The sequence below is a fragment of the Mus caroli genome, unplaced genomic scaffold, assembly GCF_978045245.1.
Source record: "Mus caroli unplaced genomic scaffold, Mus_caroli_1 scaffold_13, whole genome shotgun sequence".
NCBI lineage: Eukaryota > Metazoa > Chordata > Mammalia > Rodentia > Muridae > Mus > Mus caroli.
The window spans coordinates 35,131,599-35,145,801 of record NW_028227268.1 but is presented as its reverse complement, the minus strand read 5'-3'; positions in this window follow the sequence as shown (position 1 = coordinate 35,145,801).

Genomic DNA, 14,203 nt, shown 5'->3' with positions numbered 1-14,203 from the left:
GAAGGAAGGAAATAAGGAAGGAAGGAAGGAAGGAAGGAAGGAAGGAAGGAAGAAAGAAAGAAAGAAAGAAAGAAAGAAAGAAAGAAAGAAAGAAAGAAAGAAAGAAAGAAAGAAAGAAAGGGAAGGAAAAATAAAGAGTTGAAGCCAAGCCTTGGTACGTAGTGAATTAAAGGCCAGCCTGGGCTACCATGAGATCCTCTTATGTCAAAACAATCAAACAAAACAAAATCCAGACACACTGGATAAACCTCACAAACATGTTGAGAGGGCTGGAGAGATGGCTCAGCATTTAAGAGTTTCTCATTGCTTCTCTCGTAGAGAACCTTATTTTAGTTTAGAGCACCCACATGGAGGCTCAGCTCTAGGAGAGCAAATGCCCTCTTCTGGCCTCTTTGGACACCAGGCAGGTATTTGGTACATATACATATATACAGACCAACACAATAAAAATGAAAACATACTGAGACACAGAAATTACACAATAGAGTCTGGAGAAATGGCTCAGTTCTTAAGAGCACTTATTTTGCAGAGGACATGGGTTTGATTCCCAGTCCCCACACAGCAACTCACGTTCTCTATAACCCCAGTTCCTGGGAGTTGGATGCCCTCTTCTGGCCTCTGCAAGTATGAGATAGGCATATGGTGTACATATAGTACATGCTGGCAAAACATGATACACATAAAATAAAAATATTTTCAGTTGCACAAAAGAATTTATATTATATGATTTTATCCATATAGGATATATCCATTAGGATGATGACATTCTAAAAAAACAGGCAAAGCCGGGCGTGGTGGCGCACGCCTTTAATCCCAGCACTCAGGAGGCAGAGGCAGGCGGATTTCTGAGTTTGAGGCCAGCCTGGTCTACAAAGTGAGTTCCAGGACAGCCAGGGCTACACAGAGAAACCCTGTCTCAAAAATAAATAAATAAATAAATAAATAAATAAATAAATAAATAAATAAATAAATGTGTTGTACATAAATTATACCTAAATAAAGTTGTTGTTTTGTTTTTTTTAAGCGTTGACTTCGGTGTTGCCCCTTGTCCTCCTTGCAGTCATCTCCAGCCTTTTCTCCCTTGTCCTACTCTGTATTCCGCGGAGCTGACCCATTTAGGCTGAGTTCACCAGGCTCCACTACAGCTGCCTTTCAGTTGTCATTGCCCAGTGGGAGGCACTGACAAGAAGTTATAAGTGAGGAGGGCAAAAAAGCCACAGCATTGCTTTATCCAGTCCCGAGTCTGTTTTCTCGCCTTTGTATTTTGCTCCCCTTAAACGCCTACTGGACTTCAGTCTGTGGACAGTGACCTGAGTCCCTGAGCTCTGGAAACATCATCTTCCATTTTTCCTTCAGCCTATGGATGGTGACGGCTTCCAGGTTCCTAATTTTGGAGAAATTAGAGAAATCTTCTTATAGACGTTTATCACTGTATAAATAATTTTCTGCGTGTGTTTTAACTAAAATGATATAATAACAATATTTTAAACTATGCAAGGATTATAAGGGACAGAATTTAAAGTGGATTAAGCTGAAATTAAAGCAATTTTAAGTCTTGAAGATTCTACTGGAACAAAGTTTACCTAATACAAGGTTAGCAGTGGATTATTTCCTAAAATTATCAAGTGCAATACGCAAGGCAAGGAGAGGTTTTAAAAACAATCTGAAATAGAAGAAGCATATTGGTCTTCTATATAATAGGCATGAGTGGACGCTGATGTAAATATGGGCATCAGCGGGTAATGATAAACAGTGGCGGTTTATCAGTTATAAACACTGTATCATAGTAGCACAGGATGTTAGAAATAGAGAGAAAGGAAGAAAGCAAACATGCTAACTCTATCCCAACTTTGTTAAAAGTTGGGATATCCCAACTTAAATATGCTCTAAAAATACTCCATTAATTTGAAATTTAATGTTTGATATATGAATAATTAAGGTATGTAATTTTTAAAAATCTGTAACTTCTTAAGTTATCTCCAGTTGATATTCTCTTAGTTATGGACTGCTCTTCCAGAGGTCATGAGTTCAATTCCCAACAACTTACATGGTGGCTCACAATCATCTGTAATGGGATCTGATGCCCTTCTGGTGTGTCTGAAGATAATGACAATGTACTCATATACATATAATAAACAAACAAACAAGTAAATCTTTAAAAAAAGAAAAAGAAAACAGCATAACAATAAGATATATATTTAGTTCCTTTCCACTGGCCTACAAGTCAATGCATATGCAAATACTTGAGGCTTAGGCCTAATAACAAATGTGGTGTTTTTACTATTTTAAAAAATGAATTTGGGGGTTGGAGACTTAGCCTAGTGGATTAGAGCATTTACTCTTCCAGGGGACCTGAGTTTAGTTCTCAGCACCAAATTCAGGCTGGGCACAATTTCCTGTAACTCCAACCCCAGGGGATCCAATGTCCTCTGCTGATCTCTGAGGGCACCTATACACATGTGCCATGCACACATATAAACTTTTACATTTTTTCTAAAAGGCCAGGCATGATGATGCACGCCTTTGATCCTAACACTCAGGAGGTAATGAGTTCAAGACCAGCTTGGTCTACATAGTGAGTTCCAGGACAATCAGGGCTCTATATAAAGACATTGTCTCATAGATAGATAGATAGATAGATAGATAGATAGATAGATAGATAGATAGATAGATAGATAGAATCTTTGAAAAAATAAATATGAGGGCTGGAGAGATGGCTCAGTGGTTAAGAGCCTGCTCTTCCAGAGGTCCTGAGTTCAAATCTCAGTAACCACATGAAGGCTGATAACCATCTGTAATGCAGGCCAGATGCCCTCTTCTGGTGTGTCTAAAGACAGAGACTCACATACATGAAATAAATATATAAATCTTTTTTTAAAAAAAAGAAAAATAAATATGAGCTATGAAAGAGAATAGAAAGCTAATTATTTTTCTAGTTCTAACTCTGCCAACTATTTTTTTGGTTTTGGTAGTAGATGCATATATAAAAATACATTCTATAGTGAAACTCTAGAATCCAATGTTAAGACCCGCAGTTTCTGCTGTAACTGAGAGAAGATCCTTGAGTTGTATCATTTTGGGTTAATTTTTGTATGTAAAGGTTTTTTGCCATTGTTTGGTTGGTTTGGCTTGATTGTGTGTGTGTGTGTGAGACAGGGTTTCTCTGTGTAGCCCTGGCTATTCTAAAATTCACTCTATAGACTAGGCTTCCTGCCTTTGTCTCCTGAGTGCTGTGATTAAAGATGTGTGCCAACTACCACCTGGCTTTTTTTTTTGGTTTTTCAAGACAAGGTTTCTCTGTTTAGACCTTGCTTCCCTGGAATTCACCATGTACATCAGGTTGGCCTCAAACTCAGAAAACCCCCTGCATCTGCCTCCTAAGTACTGGAAGTAAAGGCATACGTCACCACCACCAATCTACATTTTTTTAATTTGCAATGTTTTTAATATAATAGAGTTTAAAACAGAAGAGTAATATGTAAACAACTTTTAAAATATTAATGTGTAGGGCTGGAGAAGGGGCTCAGCAGTCAGAACACGTGCTGCCTCTTGTAGGGCTGCCTGTAACACCAACAAGGGAACAGGATGCCCTCTCTTGGCCTCCACAGGTTCTGTGCCCACACCCATACCCACAAACAGTGAAAGGGTGATATATGCTCTTAACCACGGAGTCATCTCTCCAGCCCCCAGATACATAATTTAAAAATCTTTAAACTTTCAAAATTAATTTAATTAAAACCTTTTAATAAAATAGTGTCACCAAATCATCTTAGTAGGGTGCCACAGAGCACCTAATGACAGACTGAGTACAACAGAAATTACTTCAAAAAGACGCCTCAATCAATAGCTGTGATTTTTAAATCATCCCCATTTGCAGCCCAAAACACTCTTGCTACGATAATTTTTAATTCCTTTCCTCTTTCAGGCTATATAGTCATTTGTAGGAACGGGCCAAAGCTACAAAAATTAAAATTCATTCCAAGTCGTAACAAGCCATATAAACTAAATTTTACAAGTTTTAAAGGCAAATAAGTGTCTCCACTAGGTTCTAGCCTTCTTAAAAGTTATACGTATACTTATAGATAACAATATTTTTTCTTATCTAGCATTGTTCTGTGACAAACCAAAATATGGACTTAAGACATCCTGACAGAAGAACGGGGCAGGGTCTGATAGTAATGTGATGCTATAAATGTTAGCATGTGGCATGTTCTTTCCATAATGAATGATTCTTCTAAAGTGAATTGACTACTAAAATACCCACATCAATATTCTCTGGCTCATTTTCAATATACAAGACCAGAAACTGCTTCTTAGTAATAAAACTTTACTTTTATTTTCATCTAATTTTAATTATCTTTATATATTCGCTTAGAATGAGACCATGCCTAATGATCTTGATACCTAGTTAGCTCATCTAGCAGACACCCATCACTCTGCAGCACTCACTGAAACTAAAACAAAGCAAATGAAAACCCCAACACCAAAGCAGCAGCTATTTCAATAAAAGGGGAACAGGCAACTAAATCTGAAAATTCCTAACAAAGAGGTTTTCTGCACTTAGATCTTGCTCGTACTTCCTTCTAATGGAATTGAGCCACAGTAACATTTGTGACTAGAAGAGAAGATGAAATGACTCCGTTAACCTAGAGTGCTGTGGCATATGGCAATCATAGGTGGTAGACTAGCTGTGTCCGACAAGAGTAGAGGCAAGCCATGTGGCACAGACGTTATCAATTACCACACATGGTGACCATGCTGACACCGTGCATCTTTTCCAGGAAGGAAATGACTTGGGCATATGAAGTCGTTTGCTGCCTTGTGAAAGAGTGATCTATAAATGACATATCTGGCACCAAGACAGCACACGCTGTTTTCAGCAATTAAGCTAAGGCTTAATCTGATTAACCCTTACTACATAGCTGACATGGTAGTTATTTGCAAAAAGGCAGCAATCAATTTATTTATTTATTTATTTATTTATTTTGGTTTTTCGAGACAGGGTTTCTCTGTATAGTCCTGGCTGTCCTGGAACTCACTTTGTAGACCAGGCTGGCCTCGAATTCAGAAATCCGCCTGCCTCTGCCTCCCGAGTGCTGGGATTAAGGCATGGGCCACCATGCCCGGCTCAGCAATCAAATTATATACCCAAAATAAGCATGTGTCTTTCAAATGTAAGCTTATTTTCAAATCATGGCATGGTAGCACTTGTAATCCCAGCACTTTGGGGTGGAGGCAGGAAAATTCCAGGCTAACCTGAGTTATAAAGGGTCTCAAACCCTATGTCAAACAAACAATCCCTGTCTCAAAACAAAACAAAACAACCAGATATCTCAGTGGTTAAGAACATAACTGTTTAAAAAATGAACAAAGAATTCTCACCTGAGGAATACTGAATGGCAGAGAAGCACCTGAAAAAATGTTCAACATCCTTAATCATCAGGGAAATGCAAATCAAAACAACCCTGAGATTCCACCTCACACCAGTCAGAATGGCTAAGATCAAAAATTCAGGTGACAGCAGATGCTGGCGAGGATGTGGAGAAAGAGGAACACTCCTCCATTGTTGGTGGGATTGCAAGCTTGTACAACCACTCTGGAAATCAGTCCTCAGAAAATTGGACATAGTACTACCGGAGGATCCAGCAATACCTCTCCTGGGCATATATCCAGAAGATGTCCCAACCGGTAAGAAGGACACATGCTCCACTATGTTCATAGCAGCCCTATTTATAATAGCCAGAAGCTGGAAAGAACCCAGATGTCCCTCAACAGAGGAATGGATACAGAAATTATGGTACGTTTACACAATGGAGTACTACTCAGCTATTAAAAAGAATGAATTTATGAAATTCCTAGCCAAATGGATGGACCTGGAGGGCATCATCTTGAGTGAGGTAACACAATCACAAAGGAACTCACACAATATGTATTCACTGATAAGTGGATATTAGCCCAAAACTTAGGATACCCAAGATATAAGATACAATTTGCTAAACGCATGAAACTCAAGAAGAATGAAGACCAAAGTGTGGACACTGTGCCCCTTCTTAGAATTAGGAACAAAACACCCATGGAAGGAGTTACAGAGACAAAGTTTGGAGCTGTGGTGAAAGGATAGACCATCTAGAGACTGCCGTATCCAGGGATCCATCCCATAATCAGCTTCTAAACGCTGACACCATTGCATACACTAGCAAGATTTTGCTGAAAGGACCCAAATATAGCTGTCTCTTGTGAGACGATGCCGGGGCCTAGCAAACACAGGAGTGGATGCTCACAGTCAGCTATTGGATGTATCACAGGGCTCCCAATGGAGAAGCTAGAGAAAGTACCCAAGGAGCTAAAGGGATCTGCAACCCTATAGTTGGAACAACATGATGAACTAACCAGTACCCCGGAGCTCTTGTCTCTAGCTGCATATGTATCGAAAGATGGCCTAGTCGGCCATCACTGGAAAGAGAGGCCCATTGGACTTGCAAACTTTATATGCCCCAATATAGGGGAATGCCAGGGCCAAAAGAATGGGAATGGGTGGGTAGGGAAGTGGGGGGCGCTATGGGGGACTTTTGGGATAGCATTGGAAATGTAACTGAGGAAAATATGTAATAAAAATATTAAAAATTAAAAAAAAGAACATAACTGTTCTTCCAAAGGACGTGAGTTCAATTCCCAGTATTTACATAGTGGCCCACAAGTTCAGTACCAAAAGATCCAGTGGCATGAGACACACATGTGGTATGTGGTAATAGACACACATGCAACCAAATCACCGATACACATCATTTTAAAAAACAATTATATTTCAAATATCCTGTTATACTACCACATAAAAATCTGAATTTTTGTATCACTGGAAGAACATGCCAGTAATTCCAAAACTCTTTAGGAATAAAGCCTATGGGAAAAGTTCAAGATTATATGTAAGGAAATAAACTTGTAATTATTTCTTCTAAGCTCTATCAAAAAATTACAGCACAAAGCAATGTGGTAAGCACTGTGCTTTAGAAATTCTGCCACGCGTTGGATATGATGGCACACACTTTTAAACCCAGCACTGGGAAGATCTAGCAGTCCACGCAGAGAGGCTCACAGGCAGTTAGGCTGGTTTCCTACTGCTTCAAAGGAAACTGTACTAGAACTTAAGTGACTAGAACTGAGATCATCGGGCTCTTCCCCAGCCCAGTGCCTTGACTGAGCTTGACTTCGTGGTTCTCACCTGCAGGTGGTGAAGAACACTTGTGGACTGAAAATGCCAGGGTTAAACTGGGCCACATGTTGAAGAAACTGCATTCCCATTGTGTTTCATTTATATTGGAAACACTCATTCCAAGAGGTGAGACAGGTCACTGTAGCCCAGGCTGGCTTCAATGTCCTATGTACTCAAGGCTATCCTTTAACTCTTGATTCTCCTGCCTTCAACTTCCAAATGCTGGAATTCTGTTGTTTTGTTGTTTGTTTGTTTGTTTTTATCCTACAAGTGTTTATAAAAAGAAGAAGAAGAAGAAGAAGAAGAAGAAGAAGAAGAAGAAGAAGAAGAAGAAGAAGAAGAAGAAGAAGAAGAAGAAGAAAAGGAGAAGGAGGAGAAGGAGAAGGAGAAGGAGAAGAAGGAGAAGGAGAAGGAGAAGGAGAAGGAGAAGGAGAAGGAGAAGAAGAAGAAGAAGAAGAAGAAGAAGAAGAAGAAGAAGAAGAAGAAGAAGAAGAAGAAGAAGAAGAAGAAGAAGAAGAAGAAGAAAAGGAGAAGGAGGAGAAGGAGAAGGAGAAGGAGAAGGAGAAGGAGAAGGAGAAGGAGAAGAAGAAGAAGAAGAAGAAGAAGAAGAAGAAGAAGAAGAAGAAGAAGAAGAAGAAGAAGAAGAAGAAGAAGAAGAAGAAGAAGAAGAAATAAGAACTTGATCTTATGGCTAAGCTGGCAGTTTGCCTAGTTGTGTACTGAGTTTAGCCAATGATGCCCACTGTAACATGCTACACATAACATCTGTATCACAGCCTAGAGTAGACAAACTTCTTACACGTGACTTTGGACTTTAAACGTGGGGGTTCTAACCAGGCCTGGCCACACAGCCTGCAAGCTTAGCTACTCAAGAGTAGCTCCAGAGGCCAAAATATGAGGATCACCAGTTCAAGACTAACCTAGACAATTTGGTCAAGAAAACTGTATGGGGGCGAGGGGCTGTTTGTTTGAGACGGGGTTTCTCTGTGTAGTCACGGTCATCCTAGAACTATCTAGACCAGGCTACCCTTCAACTCAAAGAGCTGTCTGCCCCTGCCTGACTTGAGAAGATTGTTTTGGGGTTTTGTTGGTTTCAAGGTTGAGGATGCAACTCGGTGGTAGGGCACTTGGTGGTTGGTCTTAGGTTCAACAAACAGTAAAAAAGAAAAATAAATAAAGATGAAGTGAGTGTCCTAAATGGGGGATGGAGCATAGTTTTGTATTAGTCGCTCCTATTGATGGGGCTGTATTGGTCAAGTCAGTAATTAGACCTCTTTCAGACGCAACAGGACCTACTGTGCCCCTTCTGTCAAAAGAGCAGCCACGTAATTTATTTTAAAGTACTGCAATGTTTATCTTCATGAGTTTACGACAAAGTTCAGAAACTTGAACTTAGGAGCCCAGAAATGTGTTCTGAACTTAATTCCCTAGGATATCATCGAATGCTAATAAGTCTACAGGAAACCAATACATAAAGCCCACAGTGAGAATGTGAATCACAGTGAGAACTATTAATTCCAAAGTGATGGGACAGACAAATTCCTTTAATTCCAGCATTTGGGAGGCAGAGGCAAGTAGATCTCTGTGAGATCAAGGACAGCCTTGTACACAGTGAGCTCCAGGCTACCCAGAACTACAGGATGATACCCGGCTTCAAAAAAAGTCTGTCTGTGTGTGTGTATACACAGTGTATATATTATATCTATATAAAGTATATATGTGAGTATACATATGTGTATATGTATATATATATGTGTGTGTGTGTGTATGACCCAAGTGACTAGCGATTAAAAAAAAAAAAAAACCCTTTTCTTTAAATCTAGTGCTTTTCAAATGTAAATCCTGTATCAAAAGAAAAGCACTGAAAAGAAAGTCCTAAGACATTTTTTTCTTTTTTTCTTTTTCTTTCTTTTGTTTTTGGAAGGGGAGCATTTATTAAGCCATTTTATTTATTTTTGTCTTTATTTATTTATTTTTCTTTCTAAGAACTAGTATACTTCCTATAATTGAACCGGTTAGTTTTTTTCTTTTTTACTTCTTTTTTTGTTTGTTTGTTTGTTTTGTTTTTTCGAGACAAGGTTTCTCTGTGTAGCCCTGGCTGTCCTGGAACTCACTCTGTAGACCAGGCTGGCCTCAAACTCAGAAATCCACCTGCCTCTGCCTTGGCGCTTCAATTTTTATGGCTTCTTGACATGAATTCTCTTTACATTACTGCTTGATTTTTGTCATTTATCTTGCAACTTCTTATTTTTGAAAGTAGGTAGGATGCAATCTTGCGTTCTCGCTACATACTTTTTGAGTGAGTACAATTTTTATATCTTCATAAAACAAATGACACAAACAAAACCATATTAAAGTAATAGTGTGCTTAAATCTCACATCTCACTACACATAATGGGAGTCAGATGGACAGCTGAAATATCAAAAACCCTGTCACATGTGAGCTGGTACCAAAAAGAGGCAAAGAAAGAAGACTGTGGTCAAAAATACATGGAATCTTGTCAACATATTTTATGCCAAAATCACATCTAAGGGAGCAAAATGTTCTGTAAATTTTTAACAGTAACAGTAAATTTAGGCACTGATGTTAACTAAAAATACATATTATGAACAGTCAGCCTCTTTCCTGTAACTCAATATGTTTTTTGAAAGCAATAGAATACCAGCTTTGCCTCAAAACTGAAATTCAACATATTCCAGTAGTAATTCCAATATTGATTTTTATTGTGTTTACTTGTTTGTTTTTGACACAGGTTCTTGTTATATAGCTAAAGCTAGCCTGAAATTAGCAGCAATCCTCCTATCTCAGCCTCCTGAGTGCTGGAATTACAGGTAGGCAGCAACCACATCTCTGTAAATATGTCTCTCTCTCCAGTATCTCCAGTACTGATCATTTATAGTGACTGCCTCATAATGTCTCTGTAAAAATAGAAACCATGACATCAAGCAATGATTAGTCATTTGTGAATAAGGTTGTGACACGGAAAATGAAGATGCCCAAGCTGGCATGGCATCTGGAAGTCTCCGGCAGAGTGAGATGCGGGTCTTCTAACTTTAATCCTACAATCGTTCCATCACATTAGGCAATAATTTTACCACCAACTGCAGAAAATTGATTAAGAACATTACTGACAAAAATAAATCAGTGGGGCTGGAGATGGCTCAGCGGTTAAGAGCAAGCACCTGTGACCCTTGTGTTTCTGTGGCGCATCTGGAGGGAGAGACCAGAGAATCGCTGGAGGCTTGCAGACCAGCTGTCCTGCACCATACAAAGAGATGCTCTCTCAAACAAGATAGAAAGCAAGGATCAACCCATGAGGTTGGCCTCTGACCACCCAATCTGGACTGTGATCACATACACCCACATTTACCCACATATACAAAAGTGCATTCAAACACATGCATCACACAGGAAAAATATTGGTAGAACTATTCCCTTCCTCCTCTTCTTCCCCCTCCTCCTCTTTTCTTCTTCTTCTTCTTCTTCTTCTTCTTCTTCTTCTTCTTCTTCTTCTTCTTCTTCTTCTTCTTCTTCTTCTTCTTCTTCTTCTTCTTCTTCTTCTTCTTCTTCTTCTTCTTCTTCTTCTTCTTCTTCTTCTTCTTCTTCCTCTCTCTCTCTCTCTCTCTCTCTCTCTCTCTCTCTCTCTCTCTCTCTCTCTCTCTCTCTCTCTCTCTCTCCTCCCCCCTCTTTCTTTTTGAAACAGGGTTTCTTTATACAGCCCTGACTGTCCTGGAACTCATGTAGACCAGGTTGGCCTTGAACTCACAGAAATCCACTTGCCTTTACCTCTTCAATGCTGGGATTAAAGGCATGTGCCACCATCATCTAAGTTATGATTTTCTTAAGTATATGCACGTGTGTGTATGCATGTATAGGCTAGATGACAACTCAGTGCATTCTCCAGTTGCTGTACACCCTGCTCTTTTAAGACAGGGCCTCAGGCTGGAGATATGGCTCAGTTGTTAAGAACAATGATTGCTCTTCCAGAGGTCCTGAGTTCAAATCCCAGCAACTACATAGTAGCTCACAACCATCTGTAATGAGATCTGATGCCCTCTTCTAGTGTATCTGAAGACAGCTACAGTGTACTTATATATAAAAAGACAGGGCCTCATTGGACCAGGCTCACAGATTCAGCTGGGCTGACTGGCCCATGTACTCCAAAGATCTGCCTATCTCAGCCTATTCAGTATTGAGACACAGGCCTACACAGTTTTTGTTTTTGGGTTACATGGATGAAACTCAAGCCCTCCCTACATGGCAAGCATTTTACTGAATGAAGTATCTTCCTGGCCCCTGATGAAATAATCTCTTCCTTAGCAATGTAGATATGAAATAACTATATTTAAAATGTTAAGCTTGTATCCTAAAAATAAACGAAACCAGGTGCTGATTTAGGTTATGTGTGCTTTTAACTTTATATTTTATCATATTAAATATTTTATCATATTAAATACTTAAACTTACTTGGAATCAAATTGATTTTCCAAGTACAGCAATAAACAGTGTAAATTTCTGGTATTTGTTCTTCCAAAATGAGTTTTTAAAGTAAGCTTCTGTTGTACTAGTTATGTCCAGAACGTGGTAAAACAGACATGACATAAAAACACTGGGAATGAGTAACGATAGACCTAGAATAAAAATGTCTTCAGGAAACACATTACTTTGTATAATGAATATGTTAATTAAAATAACAGCCAGGTATTGGTGGCACACACCTTTAATCTCAGCACTCAGGAGGCAGATAGATATCTCTGAGTTTAAGGTCAGTCTGGTCTACAGAGTGAGTTCAAGGCCAACCTAGTCTACAAAGTGAGTTCCAGGACAGCCTGGGCTACACAGAGAAATCCTGCCTTGAAAAACCAACCAACCAACCAACCAAACAAAACAAAAAAGACAAAAAAGAAAAATAGTTGGATCCTGGAGTAAAGATCTGGCTTAGGAGTTAAGAACACTTATTGCTCTTACAGAGGACCTGGTTTGATTCACATGGTGGCACTCACAGGGCAAAGCACTCATATACATGAAAATCAAAACTATTTTCTCAGCCGGGCGTGGTGGCGCACGCCTTTAATCCCAGCACTTGGGAGGCAGAGGCAGGCGGATTTCTGAGTTCGAGGCCAGCCTGGTCTACAAAGTGAGTTCCAGGACAGCCAAGGCTACACAGAGAAACCCTGTCTCGAAAAACAAAAACAACAACAAAAAAAAAAAAACCTATTTTCTCCTACTCTGATACAACTGGTGACTTCCATACCCAGGTACTGACTTGCTTGTCTCTCAAGCATTCGCCAAAACTTGACTACATTGGGCATCAGACTTCTAGTCTCTAGAAGTGAAAAAGGGGGTGGGGGTGGGGAGTGGAGACAGACAGGCATTCATGTAGTTTAGGCCAGCATCAAACTTGCTATCAAGCCTAGGGTGACTTAACTCCTCCTGCCTCCACTTCCCATGCCTGGCTAGAAAAGTCACTTATTCTGTGGCAGTTGCAGTCTTTAAAAAAAAAAAAAAAAAAAAAAAAAAGGAAAGAAAAGAAAAGAAAAGGTATATAGAAAATCTGTTTTTTTTTGTTTTTTTTTTTTTTTTTGTCCTGGAAAAACATATTTTCAGCAATAGGAACTTTAAAAGCTCTTATGTAAATTTAAAGGCATTACACACATAAGCACTTGGCTTTGTTTATAATCGGGGTCTCTTGGTGGGGGAGGGTATAGGGGACTTTCGGGATAGCATTTGAAATGTAAATAAAGAAAATATCTAATAAAAAAATAATCAGGGTCTCAGGGTCTTTTCCAGTATGGCAATCTGATACCACCACAGTGATAACCTAAGTTTGCCCCATAGCACCTCGAAGAAAAGTATTATACTTAGTAACAGCAGAACCCAGGTATCCCTCTACAGTCTTCGCACTGACAAGGAAGATACAAATGTGAAGTCAAAGTCTATCTGACTGGAGTGAGACCTTGTCTCACACAAGACACAACAGGAAAGACAAAGCAAGAACCCCCGTTACCCAGTGCTTGAAGATTCAGTGTTTACCCCTCAGAACACTTTCACACTCGTGGCTTTATGAGACCTGAATGGACAGACTACAAAATGACGGGCAAGTTTAATGATGATCAGTTAATGCCATTATAATCAACCTACTGCTAAAGCAGTTATCTCAAACTAGTTGTGTGATTAGGATGACCACATGCTTGCTTGAGATTGCCCTGGTGTGAATGTTACAGGTTCTGCTTCCATGCACACACCTAGTAAGCTATAGTTAGCCCATCTGTAAACTCCACAAGAGTCACAATGAAGAGCTTTCTAAGTGTAGTGTTCAGCTTAGGACAGAAAATATCACTTACTATGAGAAATCTTGAAAACACTATCAAATATTTATGATATTCAATTGTTAAAAGTACATTTTTCTGGGGCTGGGATATAGCTCTGTGGTAGAGTGGCTTGTGTACCATGTAGCATGCACAAGTTCAAGTTCAGGGTTTGACTCCAGTAGTTAAAAAAAAAAATTAGAATTTCTCCCTCCACAGAGAACCAAACTTTACCTTCATTGCTTGAGATTAAAGGTGAGTGTTATGGCCAAGCCACAACAAATCTATAAAGTTTTGTTCAGTACATACATACACAATTTCAGGGTTCACAGTGTGACCAAATATCCTACATTTTAAGATGTTTTAGAATATTTCATTTATATGTACCTGGGTGAGTGCATGCCATATGTGCACAGGTTCTCAAGAAGGCTAAAAGAGGGTATTTGAGCCCCTGGAGAGGAAATGAGCTGCTGACATAGATGCTGGGAACTGAACTCAGGTCCTTGGGAAGAACAGTAGGTGCTCTTAACCACTGAGACATCTCTAGTCCTTTTAAATGTCTGTAATTCTAGCTCCAGGGGATCTGACACCCTCACTCAGATACGCAGGCAGGCAACACACCAATGTTCCTAAAATAAAAATTATTTTAAAAATACAGAATTTTTATTTATTCACACTGCACTT